General features: G+C 47.3%; 1 protein-coding gene and 1 long non-coding RNA gene across 6 annotated transcripts in view; one reads left to right on the top strand and one right to left on the bottom strand.

Moving 5' to 3' along the window:
* Oamb (Octopamine receptor in mushroom bodies) overlaps window positions 1-18,600 on the bottom strand; it is a 510,270-nt gene that overhangs the window by 247,367 nt on the left and 244,303 nt on the right. The gene's annotated exons all lie outside the window — the stretch shown is intronic.
* The window catches only part of LOC149350918 (uncharacterized), a 72,170-nt gene that overhangs the window by 33,264 nt on the left and 20,306 nt on the right, over window positions 1-18,600 (top strand). Inside the window, exon 2 of the long non-coding RNA XR_016290471.1 lies at window positions 4,999-5,120. This is a non-coding gene — a long non-coding RNA (uncharacterized LOC149350918). The remainder of the gene's footprint in view (window positions 1-4,998; window positions 5,121-18,600) is intronic.

Raw genomic sequence — 18,600 nt, 5'->3', positions numbered from 1 at the left:
CGGGAAGCGCGGAAAATGCGAAGGCTAGTGCATCATGCGCTCGATTCTTCCGCGATCTGTAGAGGTTCCTCAATTTTCGCATTCTCGTCGATCTGAGCCCTTCGTCTTTCTTGATCCGCATGCGGAGGCAACTCTGTGCCCTTAGGTAAACAAGCCGCCATTCCTGCACGGACAGTAGCGCGCAAACTGGCACATACGGCCACCTTACAATAATGTTTTTTTTTTTTCAGCCACCGTCAGCCCTGTTCAACGTTGAATTTCATCTAGACTGCCTTCTCATTGTAGTGTTTGCTTGCTACATAATGCTACATAATGCTACGTAAAAATGAGCCCTTGTCCACTACACCACTCATTTTTTTTAACGCGGTACCGTTTAGGCTACCGTTCTGCGGAAAATCCGGCGTCGTCGGCGTTGTGAGCGAAAAATAACGGGACAAGCAACAAGGGGGGGGGGGGGGCATAGGTCACGTGACCATGTGACGTCATCCCAACCTGCCCACCGGATTTTGAGCAAATTGACCACCGTGGCGGGTGGCAGTAAAATTGATGATTCGCCGTGAGAAGTTACTCGGCAAGAGCAACCTATGTCGCACGAGCCCCATCGGTGGCAGCACCTGCCATGGAATGGTGCAGTGACGCATCAATTCACCACTGCAGTACTACGCCAGGAGTAGTATGCGGACTCCCAGCGATCCATGGATGTAGAAAGGGAATGACCAATTCCGTACATATGGGCACTAACCCATTAACGTTATCGCGTCATATCCTTATGGCGGGGCATAGTGTCCCTTCCAACTTTAACGCGATAGGGTTATAGGTCCCGTTACCCAGACAATCTGTCGTTGGCGTTGTCGGCATTGTGAGCGAAAAATCACAAGCATGACTTTGGCGGGTCGTACTCAGAGAGCAACCAAGGAGGCAGGTGTGCTACCGAGGTCACGTGACCTTGCCGCGTCATCCCAACCTGCCCAGCGGATTGTGAGCAAATTAACCACCGTGGTAGGTGGCAGTTAAATTAATGATTGGTCGCTCGGGAAGAGGGACCTGCCACACAATGCTCATCGATGGGAGCACCCGACATCGCAGGGCAGTGACGCATCGCTTAACTGCTGCACCACTGCGCCAGAAAGGGTATGAGGACTCCCAGGGATCCATGAATATAAAGGAGAAAATGACATTTTGCATATATGGCAGTTAACCCACAACGCTATCCGTTTGTACCCTCAAGGCGGAGTGAATATGGCGTCCGGCTGTTTAGGCCAAGATCTTGGGATCAAATCCCGGCCGCATTTAACGGGGTGGCTAAGCGCAAAAGCGTCCTTGGGCTCTGCGACGTAGGGGCGATGCTGCTTCGGTGTTACGTGCTACGGAAGACCTCTTAATAGTTCTGAAAGGGACAGTGCGGGCAAACTGAAGTCCGCTTGTATGGATAGATTACTGCCTTTTAACAACACAGGCGCTATTTTAACTGAAAACGGAGCTATTATAAGCTGGAAGAGGCTACAGAATGAAATACAGCTGGTGCGAGATTACCGGTCGTTTTCGCAAGTAGACCGCTGTGCGTCGACAGAGTTTATTGGGCGCAGACCCCAGAGGCAAACCCCAACCCCCAGAGGATGTTTGCTGCTGTGCAAACATCAACCCAGAAAGAGAGAGAGAATAGACTTGTACTTAGAATATTAATTGGATGCGGCTCTCCTTATTGTCTCTCTGGGGACACTGCTCTTATACGAACTCCATAATAATCCTGTGTGCGTAAGTTTTTTTTTATTTTATGGAGTTTAACATCCCAAAGCGACTCAGGCTATGAGGGATGCCGTAATGAAGGGCTGCGGATAATTTTTACCACCTGGGGGTCTTCCGCGGGCTCTGACATCGCATAGTACACGAGCCTGCAGCAATTCGCCGGGATCGAACCCACATCTTTCGGTTCAGCAGCCGAGCATCATAACCACTGAACCACTGCGGCGGCCTGTGAGGGTAAGTGTGTGCGCGAGAGTCTCGTGCGAGTGCGTTTCGCTTCATCATTATTACCACAATTTAGAGTAGCCTGCCAAATAGATCAGCGGGCTAACCTCTGCAGTGTTCACTGAAGTGTCCCTCTTCCATCCAAGGTGTCTAGATTCTTTAGGATCCCTCCAGGAGAACACTTCTCGTAGCCCAAATGTGGCTTCAGGACGTTGTACTCTACCCCCCAAACTCTGAAAGCTTTCTTACCTCAGTAAGGAAGCCTTCACTGCAGTGAGGTGCCCTCATGTCAATCTGAAAGCTTCCTTACTGAGGAGCCCTAAGTAAGGTCGTCCTTGGTGCCTCCTCACAGTTAAGGTAGCTGCCCGCTGCCTTCATGCGTCCTTACGTCGCTCCTGGCCCTGGAGGAGCGCTTCACCTCACTGCTGCCAGAAGAGACTCCGCACACTCACGCGGGCGGAGAGACGCGGCACAAGGACGCGAGCTCGGCGTGAGCGCAGTTGAGCAGGCAGGAAAAATGGTTTGGTTTGGTTTGGTTTGGTTTATTGGGGTTTAACGTCCCGAAGCAACTCAGGCTATGAGGGACGCCGTAGTGAAGGGCTCCGGAAATTTCGACCACCTGGGGTTCTTTAACGTGCACTGACATCTCACAGCACACGGGCCTCTAGAATTTCGCCTTCATCAAAATTCAGCCGCCGCGGCCGGAATCGAACCCGCGTCTTTCGGGTCAGCAGCCGAGCGCCGTAACCACTGAGCCACCGCGGCGGGGGGGGGGGGGGGGGGGGGTGAATGGCAGCGTGGACTGACAGCTACGCGGGCGACTACACGCAATTTTTTAACCGCGCTTGTGAATACCCATTCGATGAAGTGTACCTCTATCCTCCAACAGCTAGGTCGCTTCGTGACACGGTGAATCCAGTGGAAGTGCACTCAGAGGAAGAATTTGCGTTCAGATTCCGCACCGGTGCGGCTCGGTCACACTTGGGCATTCGGCGGCGAGAGCGAGCGAAATCCGCCGCCGCCGAAATGGCGCCTCGTTCACACCTCCCGGCCACCACGTCGCCGCTCGTGGCGTGAGAGATATGGCTAGCAAATAGCATAAATCGACGCTGTCTATGTACTATCAGCGTCAAATGAAATGCGAACAAAACACCTGAAACGCGAGCACAAAAAATCAAGCATATTAGAGGCTGGAGGTGAAATACAGGCGTGGGCTATTAACATTTCAGAAGAGCGGTCTTTTCGGCTTCGATGGAAAAATCAACTGCCCATGCATTTTGCCTCCCTAGTGTAATATCTGCGAGTTGTGCTGTTCGCGTTTCAATTGGCTTGTTCGCGTTTCAATTGACGCTGATAGTACATACAATAAGCGTGTGCATGCTTACGTACGCTAAACGCAGGTAACTTGCGGGACGTTACAACATTTCTCAAATTTCCACTTTTTATTCAGCTTATGCAAACAGCGACGCAATGACATGACAATTGACGCTTATGTGGCTATTGACTTTTCATCTGGTGGACGAGTTTACCTCCTAGCTCAGCCTAGTGGCGCCATCTGGTTGTTAGAACGGAAACCATTTATGTCAACAAACCGATAGTCGTCCTAAGCCTAAAGGCGGCTGAATCGTCAATCTAAATAAAATAAGGGAAATTTCTCACTCATACTTTCCTTAGAGGCAAGTTGAGACGAAGCGAAAGGCCGATGGCCCATTTATGGCCAGTGAACGCACTGAAAAACGCAGTAACGACGACGAATTCAGACCGAATCGAGGGGCCCAGCTCCGAAGGGCGCCGCCTTGTTTGTCGCCGCAGGAATGCAACTTCCTACTCGGCGTCCTATTGGCCGATGTGAAGGAATCCGCAAACCCAGACACGCGGCATGCGTTCCTTACTTGAGGAGAGGCGAGGAGAGCTTTCAGAGTAAGCTGGCTTCCTTAATCGAACATTCGCTGAAAGGTGGCCTCACGTAAGGTTAGGAAGACTTCGAAGGAAAGGAAACTTTCAGAGTTTGGGCCTAAATGTACGAGGCGCTGTGGTTATACTATAATGAGCTACGCACGCGGTGTCCATGACACAGTGCACACGTTGACGAAAACAGCGATTACTCTACTTTTAATAGCAGTGAGATGCAATAAAAGTGATAAGGAGAAACTGTTATCCTATTTTATACTTTTCATGATTCAAATTGACTTCATGTTTTTGGCATGCTCAGTAACTAGTTGATTACCCAGTTCTCCAGTGACATTTGACCGGGGTTGTCGCGTGCATACCTCAAGCTGACTCTCTTAGTGTGCGGACAGTTCGAATTCTGCGGGTCTGTTTGCTTGCAAGTTTCCTTTATCTGTCACTGTACATTTTGCACAATGCAGCTGTCCGCGGAGCTTGCTTTCGCAGCACTTATTAACGGCAACTAAATAACCGTCACCGTACTTCCGTATCGGAGAATCTAGACGACTCGGGAACCTTCCAGGTGGCATCTGACGTTCACTGACTTGCGGTTTGAAGAAAACAGGACACAGAGACGGCGGGACATGCCCCGTCGCTGACATAAAGGTGCGAGTATTATAAATTAACGAAGGCAACTATAGGAACACAAAAACAGCTGCAGTTCCAAGCCTCTCTTCACATTCCCGAAGACATGGGTCAACTCTTTGCTTACAGGGTGAATAGTGGGTTCGTGCAGGTTCATGTACAGCATAAACTGGCTCGTCCCATGGGACAGCTAGAGCAGCTGTCGGCCGGTCATGCCATTTCGGTCAATCTTCACTAACGCTGGGTTTGATGGAGAGCTGCATCTTATAGCAGAGTATAATAGGGGAAGGGGGATCTCGACATTGCAAATATCAACACGAAGCTTCGAGCATTGGCCTACCATCTACATGTATTTTTCTTTTCTTGGTGCTGTTGTTTCCGTGGCCGCATGGGAAGAGTGCTCCAGGCGCCCACGACAGATTGTTCCCGAGGGAAGGGGATGAGCGCTGCTTCTGCGACCAACACCAGGCGCTCGCTGATAGCCTGTGTTATGCCCAGGATGCTCTGACGCCTCATGCCGCTGCTTGACGTCGCCTGTAGCTGCGGAGACGGTCCTGGACCCGATGGCCTCGAAGGACTTTTGCAAGTGTTAAGTGGCGCATACACGGAAGGCTACACAGGTAGGTTAACCGCAGTTTGTTCCTTGGTCTCTGCATGCGGAGTGTTCGGACCTTCCACCCTTGGCTACTTTTTTATCCAGTATTCTGGTCTCCTACGTACAAAATACATGTGTTTCGAGTCACTTTCACCTTCTGATGAAGGCCGTGGCCTTTGTGGTTTTCGACTGGATAGTTTACCGCATGACCGGTGAAGCTTCACTACACTAGCACGCTTAGAGAAATGCCCGCAAGTCACCTTTTAAATGGTTCTGTCCCGGGAGTGAACGGCGTGTTCTAGGGTGCCGGTGTACTACTGTCTTTATTCGAGCAGTGCACTCGTAGTTCGGACTACGGCTCACCGTGGTGGTTGTCTGTGACAAAGCATTGAGCGGACAGAAGTTTCCGTGTTTGGGCACCGCAGGTTTGTTGCGTTCTCGTCACCGCTCCTAAAAAGCAAGAGCTGCAGTAGACATCTTTGCAGGCCAGGGCGCAGCACTATGATGGGACAACCGTGCAAGGCGAACCGGCTAGCTCGTATGTGAACTAGATAAACCATCGGTATATAAGTTAGCTGAAGCCCGTCAGCAGATCCTTTTTGAATCAGCAGTAGCAGCGGCGCCCGTGTCGGGGAGCATGCCGAATGGAACAGTGTACAAGCATAATTCGAGCAAAGGGCGCAGTGGGGCGTCGAACTCTATGCTGGCGGAAACCTCGTCGAAGGAAGAGATAAAAGAATGAATGCGGCAACGAGCTTTTGGAAGGGTGCAGAAGGCAAAAAGATAAAAGGTGACACCGAGATATGGAATTCTTATGACATCTAGGCCTAAAGGGTTGTAATAAATGCGCGTCCTCTAATTCCGGCGATCATTATGCTTCTTGCTGCCAGTCGGTCACCTGAATGACCGCGTTTCTTTAGTTTTCTGTTTTCTAAATCCAAGGGACTGAGGTGTCTTTTTAGCCCGTTAGATGACAGAGCATACGCTAGCGTATCTGTTTTGTCACGTGCAGGTCGTCGCAACTAAACGAGAACAGCTTGACTTCATACCGTCATTCAGCTCCCCAACAGGTTCTTCTTCGTGCCGCTGTTCTCGTTGTTTCAGCAGCTCAGCGCCGATGATCTGTATCTATACGAACTCACTCAGCGCTCTATTGTTTCTAATATAATGTAATCCTGAGTGTAATCCCCCAGCTGAATGCAATCCCGCAGTGCAGGCATGAAGCGGTTTTAAGCAACATTAACCGCGGTAATTCCTTTGTAAAATGTTGTAGGATGTAGTTCATTTCCTTCCAGAAACCGCTCATATCTCATAATTTTAAATAGAAAATAAGAATTTCTTTTGTTTTTTTGCTGAACCCAAACTAAACTTGCCAGATTGCCAGAGAACGCGTGAACCATAAAGGTAGGCGTCAAGTCAGCCTATTTGTTCGCCAATATGGGCCTTAAATCAGCGACCCTTGCGACGCACTTAGAATGTGTCCGCCATAGCTGCAGTTCGATCACAACACAAAGGCTAAGGCTATGCTCAAACTCTAGTAACTGACGCACTGTCCCCATAGGTCAACAGGTATACTAATGACAGACACTGTGAAACATTCCACGTACACTATTACAGAGCGAATATGGCTTCTGTATATCTGAAGGAAACCTGTAGTGGCTAGGCGACGCTTCAGCCACTTGACTCTCGTTTCGCCGCAGCTGTATACAGTTCAATACGCTCGGCTGCTTTCAGGGGAACGTCAGCGCTTCCGTATACGTCTGCGCTGCTGGCATGGCATACTCAGTTAAGCTGAGAGGGAAGCCAACCTTCTCGTCCTTGTGACGCGTTGGCGAAACGAAATCGGAGCGCTTGGTTAAGACGAGCAGAACGCTAGCTTGCAAGCGCCAGCTTGGCTGGAGAAGCGCACGCGATTAGGTCAAATAGACATATCTATTAGCGCCTGCTAAGCATTCATTGCCGCGTGAGAGCAAACAGAAGTGCCAGCACTCATTGTTTCCTCGTTTTCGATGATATACTAAAGCCGCCCTTGACAACGGGTCAGTAGCAGCAGCTGTCTATGTTCCCACCAGTGACAACTCCCTAACACATCCGGCAGGGTCCCTAGAACAACACGCCTTAATACTGGTCCTAGAAGTAAACAACCTCATTTCCCCTTCAAAAAAGGTTCATCAAAGACTCCTTAAAATCTATACGTCTCATAAGAACAAGCAGCTGAATTCACATACAAAATTATAATCTTCTCTACAACCACATACACCAGGGCCCAAGAAATTGTGGAACATAGAACGCACGAGAATACATGTCGATGAAAACGCAGCTCGCAAATCAACTTGAAGCCAACCTCGCGGATAGATACCATAATTATTTAGTTTGTTCCACTCTTAAACTTAGAGACATGTTTGCCGATTGACTAACCTGATTTTATCTATTCTGATGTTTGTTTTACCTAGCTCAGGACTTTTTTCCTTTGTTCTGCACTGATGAAGTGTCTTGATTTGTTTATTGTTTTTTCATTATCTGGTGCTGTCTACACGCTGCCTTATATTTGGGGCTGCGGACTCGTCAAGTTGCCAAGTGGCAGCTTTTTTTCCGTAGCCCTCCATCTGTAGCACCGATGGAAATAAAGATTTGATTTGATTTGATTTGATCATAGAAAGAACATTAAACACGAATATGCCGTCTTGCTTCAGAAAAGAAACCCTTCCCGTTAACGCGATAGTCTATACCTAAAAGAAGCACACCTCCTGGCTTAAACCACCGCCCTTCACAAAGTCCATAAACAGTACCTTCTTGGATATCAAGACAGTTCACTGCCACAACTGTTCCTCGCTACTATAAAATAAACCCACTGGGTTTATATTCACCTGAGCGCCCATCTTGCGCTGCAACGCCGCTGAATAGTATCGTTTGCACCCCACCTACCTTCTCCAAACTGGAAAGAACGGCTCACCCCGAATTCGCCATTAGCAAAACAGGCTGCGACCGTTCACGCCTTATAGCTTTAGGGCAGTTCCTAATGAGCGGTTCCTAACGGGCGATCCATAAAGTCGTTATCTATGTATTCCTCTGATTTATAAGGTCCGGAACAAAGTTTCAGTTTTTATTCTGTTAAAAACGACCGTCGGTAGACGGAATTCAGGAGCTATTCCATGAAGGTGGTAAGCGCGGTTTTGCGGCCGTCTCCAGGCGCTTTTCCATTGATGAGCTCTATCCCACTGAGGGGACAGAGCCTCATCTTCTGCTTGACATGTCCTACAACGATGGAGGCGGCTGCAGACATCATGACCTCGACAAGCCCTTCCTTTCAAGTGCTTCTCAAGCACGCGCGTGGATGGAACCTTAATTTTCTATGCCATGTAATGTTCCTTTGCTTGCCGCGCACTGTTCGAGGACTGCGGCCTGGACGTCCTTCTCATCCCAGACGTTGGCCTCGTTTGAGCAGGCCGCAGCCTGTTGGTGTTGTTTTGGCGTCACTGTCGAGGCCGCGGCCCTCGTTGTCTTCCGGTAGATGGTTTCCACGTCACTGGCGAGATCCGATGCCGTAGTTTATTGAAACAGAAGCCGCAAGTTATCTTGCGGAAAGCAAAGTCTTGGGTGTGCAGCACGTGTTCTATAATGTCAGTGTACATTCGTTCATTGTTCTTGTACAGCAATGCGCTAAGAAGTCGGACAGCAGGTCACCGAATGAATGTTCTTGCCGTCAAGCGGACACCGAAGACTTGTGGCGTTCCTCTCCACCGTCTCGAGAACAGGCACTGCAGCAGATGTCCTTGCCGTCTGGGGTGGATACCATGGCAGTGTACATACATCGCCCTTGTTCCAGTAGTGCGCTTGCTCTGCAGACAGCAGGTCACCGTCGGTGGCAGTCGGCCGAAATGTTTTGCACAGGTGGAACTGCTTGCTGTCTAGTGGGCATTGATGGTAGCAGCTTTCCTCCTCATCGTTTCCAGAAAGCACGGGCTACAGTAGCCGGGCTTAAAGCCCAGTAAACGGTGCTTGTACAGTGCTGCAGAACAGAATAAACAAGTCGGTAAGCTGGCGGGTTGCTCGTCGACGAGGTGGATAGACCGCCCCTCAAGATTGTCACTGAAGCCGTTGCTGGATTGCTTCTGGTTTAAGGGCAGAGGCTCCGGCATGGCAGGGGCTAGCAGTAAGAAGTCAGAACCGTTGGAAATTGGCGTATAATCAGTCGTTCTGCGAAAAAGCCATGACGATGGGGTGATGATGGAGTAGGTTGTGCAAAGCAAGTAGCTGCTTATGCTCTGGCTTTGGTCTGAGGCCGCCAGAAATATATAAGACGCAGATTGCGTGACTGCGGCCATATTTATTGAGGCAGCGCCGGCGTGGAAGTAGAGAGAGGGGTGAGATTCTCAGTGTTTTCACTTTAGTGCATGCTGACACGCACTATCCTCTTCGTCCTGTTTGGTACGTGGGCTGCGTCGATCACACGGGTCGCAATACTTTCGGAGACGCGTCTTCGATTCAGAAAGAAAAGCCATATCGATGCGCATGAAAAACTAAATGCAATATGGTCAATCCTCGAATAAAAAATGAGCACTGGTGAAGAAAGGTTCATGAGAAGGCGGCTGTATTATCCTTCAGGAAATATAGTGGAAAAAAAGAGATGAAAACGGGAATTATGAATCCAGGTGCCGGAACTGTGGGTAGCGAAGAAAATTTGCAAGAAAAAATTGACGCCATGGTTGTGACAGTGTAGAGCGAAAATCAGCTGCAGCTGGCGCACAACTCAATGTTGAGAAAGTCGACAGCTGGAAACGTCTCTTGCAGCATCAAGTGGCAAGACGACAGCAATGTCCTGAGGTCGTTGCGGAACCACAGATGATCACACAGAGGGCAACTGTAACCAAAAGATAATTCTGATTGCTTTCATATAAATTATGACTAATTGTATCACATTGGTACCCACTCTGCCAGCTTGGTTTTGACGAAATGAAGTTTTGAACAGTTGCCACTATTGAGCGAGTGCCACTTAAATGTAGCCCTGTTTCTGGCAGCACCCATACAAATCTTCTAAATCTGACTGCCCGAACTTTAGCTGAGCTACTACACTAAAACTCATAATCCAGCAATCTTTAAACGCGGGGTGCATTCGCGATGACTGGAAAGCGGCAAACGTCATTCTAATTTACAAATCTGGCGAGCGTACGTCACCAGATAATTATCGCCTCATATCACTAATCTCAGTTTGTTGCAAGCTGATGGAACATATTCTTTACTTGCACATAATGACTCAGTTAACGAGAATAGCCTACACAATGGTCAATGTGTAGGAAGTCTTGTCAAGTGCATTGACTAGCTCTCGTTAAGGATATTTATAAATTCACGCGTGAACTGAAACATGCTTACTCTATATTTGCGGCTTATGAACACGCATCTAGTTGTTAACGCTTCCAATGCCTACATATCCTTCTTAGAATGTACATACAAGGCATACACATCTCTCCTGGGATGTACGTTGAAATACGCCTCAAATGTGAAATTCAAGCAGCAATACCAACTTGGGCATGTTAAAAAAAAAAAAAAAGCTGCAGGCTTCATCCTTTCATCATACCCACCGTATCAAAGTGCATCATTCATAAAGGAAACTTTTAATATTTCAGACCTTAACATATGGCGCATGTTTCTGCGTTTCTCGTTCTTTCATTCATTATGCCATGGTGACCCCCTATTCGCAAAGATCCGCATCTCCTGTTCACCATATTTCGTCTCGGACTGATCATTCTTGCAAAGTAGGAACCGATCTTCCCGCGAGTATTAAGATAACAAAGTTTAGCTTTCTTATTATCTGTGAAAAGCTGGAAATACTTGCTAATAATATAGTCTCTAAAAATTGTTCATATAATTTTCAAACAAAATATGTAACTCTGTTGGGTTGCCTATACAGGGCGTTTCACCTAAGATTTTACACAATGTTTAAATATAGGCTTTTTGATTCAGAAAGCGCTTTTTTCGGCATAGAATTGTCAGCGGTGTGGTACACCAGAATACAGCTACGACATTTTTACTAGCAGGCTGGTTAACTAAATACAAATAATTAACTTTTCAACTATTACTGTTCGGCTCCTTAACTATTGAGAGGCGTGCCCACCTTCAGTGATATCCATATCAGTGTTTAGAATTCCGAAAGCATGATTACCGTCGCCGCTGTGGCCCAAAAAATTTTCGCTACATCGCGCAAAAATACACGTGCTTTCGAGAAACTTTCAGGCAAAGCAACCTCTCTAGTGTGTGTAACTTATCGAAACAGCCAGATTTTGTTGGGCAACAGTGCCGAGGGTAACTGCGTTTTCGAAATTCCAAAAACTTGGATGGATATATTTAACGTTGGGCTACACGCCTCTCAATAATTAAGGAGTCCTAACAGTAACAGTTAAAAAGTTAACAATTCAATATTAGTTAACCAGCCTGCTAGTTAGCACGCCTTAGCTGCGTTCTGATGTACTACACCACTCACAATGCTATGACAAAAGAAAGTGCTCTTCTAACTCAAAAAGCCTATTTTTAAAAATTGTGTTAGGCCTTAGGTGAAGCACCCTGTATATCGCCGTAATCTTATGCGTGCATATGTATGTGTGAGTCCAGAGTGGGTTTCCCTTACCGATGTAAATTACTTCTTGGAAGCGATGAGGTGGAAACTCTGCTCGTAATCTGCAACTGTACCACACATTTTGGACGTATTTACCCCCTTGCGTGCCTTCCCCTTACTGTAAAGCACTTTGGGGCATTATCATGTTTAAATAGATAAACAACTGACTAGAACTTGTCGCTCAGAAGCAGGAAGCTATACCTGCAGCACGATACGGAAGCGTGGCGCTCACGCACGGTCGGTGCGGACGCAGAGCTCCGCCATCTCGCTTACGCCTGGCTGTCACGATCTCTTCTACAACAATGACTCCCTCTAGACGCTTCCTCGCAGAAAGTCTTGTTACCGTGTTTTATACGGTACGCTTCGTCCATGGCGCGTGCGTTCTGGACGCTGGCCATGAAATCTCAAGTAATAAATGCACGCACGCACGCAAGCACAAACGCACGCACAAACGCACGCACAAACGCACGCACGCATGCACACAAGCAAACACGAACATAGGCTCAGCATACGAACATAGGCTACTTTCTGAGCGACATGATGCGGTTGAAACTCGTATTTTGTGAATTATCCTTCGTTTTTAGCCAAGAGAAAATTTGTTGTAGAGAGCTTCTGCCAAATCAGCAGGGCTGTATTCTAGTAGTGTGCGGGTTTACAGGTGGTAAAAAAATGGTTACATTCAGCTTGATGACGTATTTTGCGCTCTTTACAGGAATCAAACTAATAATCTAAGCAAAAGAAAAAAAAAGCGTTTCAGAAATGCACAATTTTAATACTGCTTTCTGCAAACTCTGCAATCCTGAGACTGTTAAATATCCTATTTCTACAAGGCGCGCAGCATGTTAAGCAAAAGTACTACGAGTGTTAATCAGTAGGTCTAACAATGGCTCACCGTAATATGTTTTCAGAGAGTGTGGGCTTAAGTGTTTTCAACCGTTCCATCCGATCAAAAAGTTGTCAACACTTCAGCAGTTCTCCACGCTTTAATTACATTGTTACGAGTCCATATTTGAGGCCATGTAAGCAGGCTATTGTGGGGATTTAACAGGGCTAAGTAAATGACTGATTGATGTATTTTCACGTGTCAAAGCAATAATGAGAGCTCTAGGGCACTCTATTGTAGGACTTTGGATTAACATCGACCACCTTCGCTTACTTAACGTGGATTAAAATCTTTATTTATAGCCTTTTCTAAACTGTATGGCGAAGTCTTAAAATATGACATAGCAAGCAAAGCTAGTCGATGAAAGACCTCGTTAATGTCGGTGTTCTACATCCAAAGTGAAAGTTACGCCGTATTTCACCTCGACAGCAATCGTATAGCGGCACCTAGTTAAGCACTTTACTGAGTATTTCAGGATTTAGAACACTTCGCACTCACAACGAGAAGAAAGAAAATAGGACAGAGAGCGATAAATCATTTACATGATTGTGAAACACAACATAATGTATAAAATCTGGAGTAACAAGCATTCTTTCAATTAGATGCTGCATAAGACAACTTAAGATAGGAGTAGAAAAAATGACAATATTAATAAAACAAAAAATAGCTGCTTCCTTCTTAGTTTACGGGCGAAATGTTTACATTAACGTCCACGGCGTAGCCTGACAGGCGAAGCAGTTCATCAGTTATGTAAAGAAGTGGCAGGTCGGCATTCCAGGAAGCTAGAGTTTGAAATAATATTTGCTCTTGGTGCGAAGAGACTGCGCATGTTTGACTGCGCGTTCTTTATTTATTTATTTTTCTCCGTTTAGAGGAAGAAAACCAATTTAAGGAACAAGCTGCAGCCTATATTCCAGAACGAGCGTGAACTAGAGCTTTTTTCCCCCCTTGTTATAGAGATACGCCGCCCCCGCGCAACAACATGTACCAATGCTAGTTCTGACTTTACTTCTCGGCGCATTTTGGCACGGCAGTGAAGTTTCCGGAATTTACAACACTTGCAATTTCCCTCGAAGCTATTACGGAGTTCGGCGAAAATTTTTCTCTTTATTTGCGTCAGTGAGCGCGCTCTTGTTGGTGTCCTGCTGAGTTGCTATAGACGAAGAAAATACGAAATGCGGCCGCAGTGGAATGCCAAGCGCGATTAGAAGCGCACGCCCTGCAACGTTGTCACCTTGGCCCTTTTTATTACGCGCCGAGGGGGCATAGACGCTTATGAAATTAGCTTATCTTTCACTTCCCAGAAACAGGCTTCCTGTAACGAATGGGCGGTGTTTATTCACGTCAAAAAATTCCGTTCGCAACAGTCTTTCACTTTCAGCGATAAAGAAAACCGCTATAAGCACGTTATTGGAAGCAACGAAGGCGGCCGTGAAATTTCAAATGAACGTGACGCGCAGGGATTTTCTCCAAAGCAGTCTTCATTTGAATATGCGATGAAACTTTTGAAGTGTGTCCTGAGCTCTGCGTGGGGTTTATTTGCATTTAGTATGTTATTTCTTCTTGCAAGGTTCCTCAAAACCATGGCATCCGCCTGTTGAAATGCACGAATGGGAGCTTTTGCGTTTGTGTTTCAACTTTTTTGGTTTTTCTGACATAAAAAAACTGAGTAGAAGTTGATGTCTGATAGTGTTAGTACGTACTCGTTGCCGCAAAGGCCGAATAAAGCGCACGAAACTCGACAGAGAGACTGGGAAGCATAAAATGAACTAGCACATCAATAGATACAATAAAATGCACCCAACACAGTATGCTACACTTTGCACACCAGGAGTCGGTAACAATAGCAAGTGATTAAAGAACAGCAACCTGACTGGTGTATCAAACAGCTAGCAAAAAGCAGCGAAAATAAATATAAAAAGTCACACATGCTCTGATGAGTCTCAAAAACAGTAGTGCCCCGTACCGAGTAGTGCCAGTCAGCATCGAAATATAAACAGAGTGGGTACGTTTCTAACACACACAAAGCACTCATGGCCGAGATGTAATTTATGGTGTGAGGCGGATGGTAGAGTCGTAATGGTAGAGTCTGCTGCTGGACTGCGGAATGCTTTTAAGGCGAAAGCCTTTAATGCCTCATCGTTGTAAGCAGGAGTTGTGGACAGAAATGTCGCGCTTTTCAATTGGTCGAAATGGTCGTAACGTCACAGTGCGCGAGTTTACTTTGGCTAGTAACCATGCAACCAATTAAAGGGATGGTATAGTGATGCTCCAAGTAAGTGGGACTGAGGTTAGTTAATTGCTTAATTGACCAAGTAGCCTATTAACCTTTCTGGTCAGACCAGATAAATCAATAAAACGGAGTAGGAAATTGGTCGAGTTGGGGAATCGAACTAGGGCCTCTGGAGTGCGAGACGAGCACGGTAACCACTCCGCCATTCCAGCTCGATGGTTTGGAATGAACAAAGGCGCGTCTAGTAAATACGGTGTCTGCGTTCACTCCCATCTTTCTCCCTTCCCGATACGGCGAAGTTCAGGTGTCCACCGAGATATGCGAGACATACATTTCCTTCCCTCAAAAACCAATTTACGGACGAGCAAGGCGTAGAGCCGAACGGGCGATGGCGTTCTGTGGACTCCCTGGCAGCGTTGCAAGACGCTGTCGCGTTCCACTCTTAGAGGCGAAGCTTAACATCTTAACCACACATCAGTGATACAAGCAGCACCACCGCGCTTAAGGCTTCCAACTAACCACCGCACTTTAGGTCAACAAAGCGCCCCCCTAAATTTTTTCTTGCAGTAACTTCGCGTTTTCTCAGAGGGCGCGTTAGCTACGGTTCAAGATGTTTTTTCAGCGCTAGAAGCTGTGTTATCAAACCCGGTTAGATTACTCACCGCTCAGCGACAAAAAGCCCCATGTTCCGGCTGAAGGGTTGTAGATGACATACATCTTCATGTGCGTGGCCGTATCCGCACTGTGGCTTATCAGCGCCGCCATCCCTATCCAGACAGTGTTTCCTAGGCAGTTCCTACCGCAAACGTTCGATAGAAGTTCTAAGAATTGCGTTCAGGTATAATGAGGAGGTGAACTGAATTGACAATTGATTGTAAAAGAGAAAAGAACCTTGAAATTTCGTTTAAGCCACATTTGTCCTCGAAACAAGAGCCACGTGTAACAGACGGTGCATTTCTCACCGCGAAAAGAATTGAACAGATGTCTCACTGCCATTAAGAGTATGAAAAACGGCACATCTTGCATGGAGTTACAAGGAATAGTGCATACCAGGTGTCACCAGGAATAGGTAAGCTCTTCAAACGTTTGGCGCATAAATGCACTCTTCAAAGTTTTTGAGTAGTTATACTGGAGGAACGTTGACGTTACCACGAGCTACGAGTCACTTAAGATTGCCGTATTTCGTACGTCTTGTGTCTACTGATGCCATGATCAGCGCCACTCGGTGTTCTGATGTGCGCGAAAAACAAAATACGCTTACCCACTGAGGACGGAAACTTACTATTTTTCTTTCTGTTGCATGAAGCTGGACCGCTAAGATTTCAATCGTTAACTTCGTCATTCAAACTAACATGGGCGGCATCAGTAATTCTGGTCTCGATTCTTGAGCGAAAAAGTGCAACAAAAGTATCCCATTTCTTTTTTTTTTTTTGCGCAGAAACTGATACAACGTTGCGCATCGCGCACAGAAAGCCGACCAAATGTGTGACCTGCGAATTCTCATCCGAGAATTTCCCGAAGTGTCGCCGTTTTATTACTTCCCCGTCAAGAGAACAACGGCCTACACGAAAGAGCGAACAGCAAAGTGAAACGGGACGCGAGGACATTTCGTGATAAATAAAAAAAAAAGAGACCGGGATATTGAGGGGATATTTGACTGAAGTGGATTATTCTGAAGAAGGGAACGGCGGCCGCGTCGCCTTGTTTTACAGCAGAGCGCCTCGGCGGCAGATGCGTTTCTGTTGCTTCGAGGAAAGTAAAGAAAGTCTGGAAGCAAAACGGGAGCGACTTGAGCGCGGCAAGCGGGCCCACCGCGTTGTTTCTCGCCCAGAGAAGCGTCGCTCGCGACAGCGCGAAGGGCGCGGAGTGATCGGGGTGAAAGCTCACCGGTGACCGCGGCCCGTCGGACAGCGGCGGAGTGAGAGCCGCGGTGGACGACGCCGCCGCGCCACCGGTCCCCCTTGCGCAGGAGCACTGTATTGACCGTGTGTTATCTGCGCGCCTGCAGGCCGCCAGCTTCAGCGGCTGGGCATCAATCGGTTTGCCTTATTGAATCCGACGGCGGATCCAAGGGATCTCTGACATGGCGCCGCGAGCTGCTTTTGTCGCTACACTGAACAAGAATTTAATAACGGCGTCAGCCGCTTACACGATTGAGCCGTCAGGCGCGCGCGCTGAGATTGGAGCCGTTGGCCGCAAGGCCTCGACTGCCAGACTGGCGACGCGACGCTTTGTCAATCCGCGGGACCAGCCGGCGGCTGCCGTCGACCTTCGGCCGAATTCCCTGTCAAGACCGCTCGCTTTCATAGCGCGCACCGCAAGCGCACGGCAGAGCCGCTGGCGCGGAAAAGCGCCCCCCGAAGCCCCGCTTCTCAGGTGCGCAGCCGGCCGACTCCGGACAGGCCGAAAAAACCTCTTCGCCCCTGCGATGCTCCGAGCGGAGATCCGCTGCCCGGGCAGCCAGAGGCGACGGCCAGGGAAAAGATAGAAACTCGAGAGAGAGGGAAGGAAACGCGAACCGTGTCTCATTACAATGGCCTGCGCTGAATCGCTTATATATACTCGGCGCAAGAAAACAGCAAAGCTTGGCGGATTCTGAAGGCAGTTAGCGGCTTCGCCTCTTTATTGTCGTCAGTTGTGATTCTCGGACGAGTGTGCGTGGCGTGAGTTATTTATGTAGATGAAACCAGCGCAGATAAAAGTATGTTACAGCGCCAAGGACCAACTTTTTAAGGGAACAGCAATTATTTCGGGCAGCTCTGCACACTATTACTCGGTTTGCCGGAGGATGAGGGTATAGTTCAACGCCTTTTCAATAAAACATGTAGGGAGACATTGTATCTATCAGAGCGCTGATGTGAGAAGCATGAAATTTGATCGCGAAGCTAAAGAGCAGCAGTAAACCTGTATGCAATTCAGAAAAAAATACAGTAGGCAGGAGAGTTTTTAAATTACATCGAACAGCTGTTTTGGATATTTTTTGCAGAACGGCCTACGCCGTGTAGTTAAACGAAGTACTTTTGAGAAGAAAAAAATTCTCAACCATGGAAAAGTGATGGAAAACTATCGCCGTAGTAATGATTTGCGAGGAATAAATGGAACTTGGTGTAGTAATTTGAGGCATCTATCCTTCGGTGCAAGTTTTGAGGACAATTAACCTTTCGCAGTGTATAATTACTGTTGCTGAGTGTTCGTTAAAATTTTAGTTAGGGCAGTCGTGACCTACAATGTACAACCACTGCAAGACGTTCGAAAGAAACTTGGATACAAGTGTCTTCCGAAAATGAGAGAAGGCGAACAAAAGTACACAAACAACATGTATGGTGCGCACCGCACACGGCGTTTTTGCTCCTTTTATGCAAAGAACACGCAATCAGGAATAAACCATGTAGCCCAGACCAAGAAATTAATTAAAAGCTAGTTTAATATTCCATATATTTGAATGAAACAAACCAAAAGCAGAAGAATGATGATGTGCATGACCGCTAATCTCTTTCCAGATCTCACGACGCATTTGGCTCGTCTTCATTCTAATGTAGTTAAAGATGTTCATTTTGCACGTGAAACACTACTTGAGAAATCCGTCCATCGTCCATTTTTAGTGCTCCTCCGGCGACCGTCGCATCTTAAATGTAAGCATTGTTTTCTTTTTTTCGCCTTATGCTAGGCAGTATAACGAACGAGAAAAAGGGCCGAAAGTTTTGATGCCACTAAAACAAGAAAAACAGGAGCAACCAAGCAATGCAGAAAAGAAAAGAAAAGAATTGTTCGCTGCCAAA

Source organism: Amblyomma mixtum, chromosome 3 (assembly GCF_055824585.1).
Source record: "Amblyomma mixtum isolate Tamu chromosome 3, ASM5582458v1, whole genome shotgun sequence".
Classification (NCBI taxonomy): Eukaryota; Metazoa; Arthropoda; class Arachnida; order Ixodida; family Ixodidae; genus Amblyomma; species Amblyomma mixtum.
This window is presented reverse-complemented; position numbering and strand designations above follow the sequence as displayed.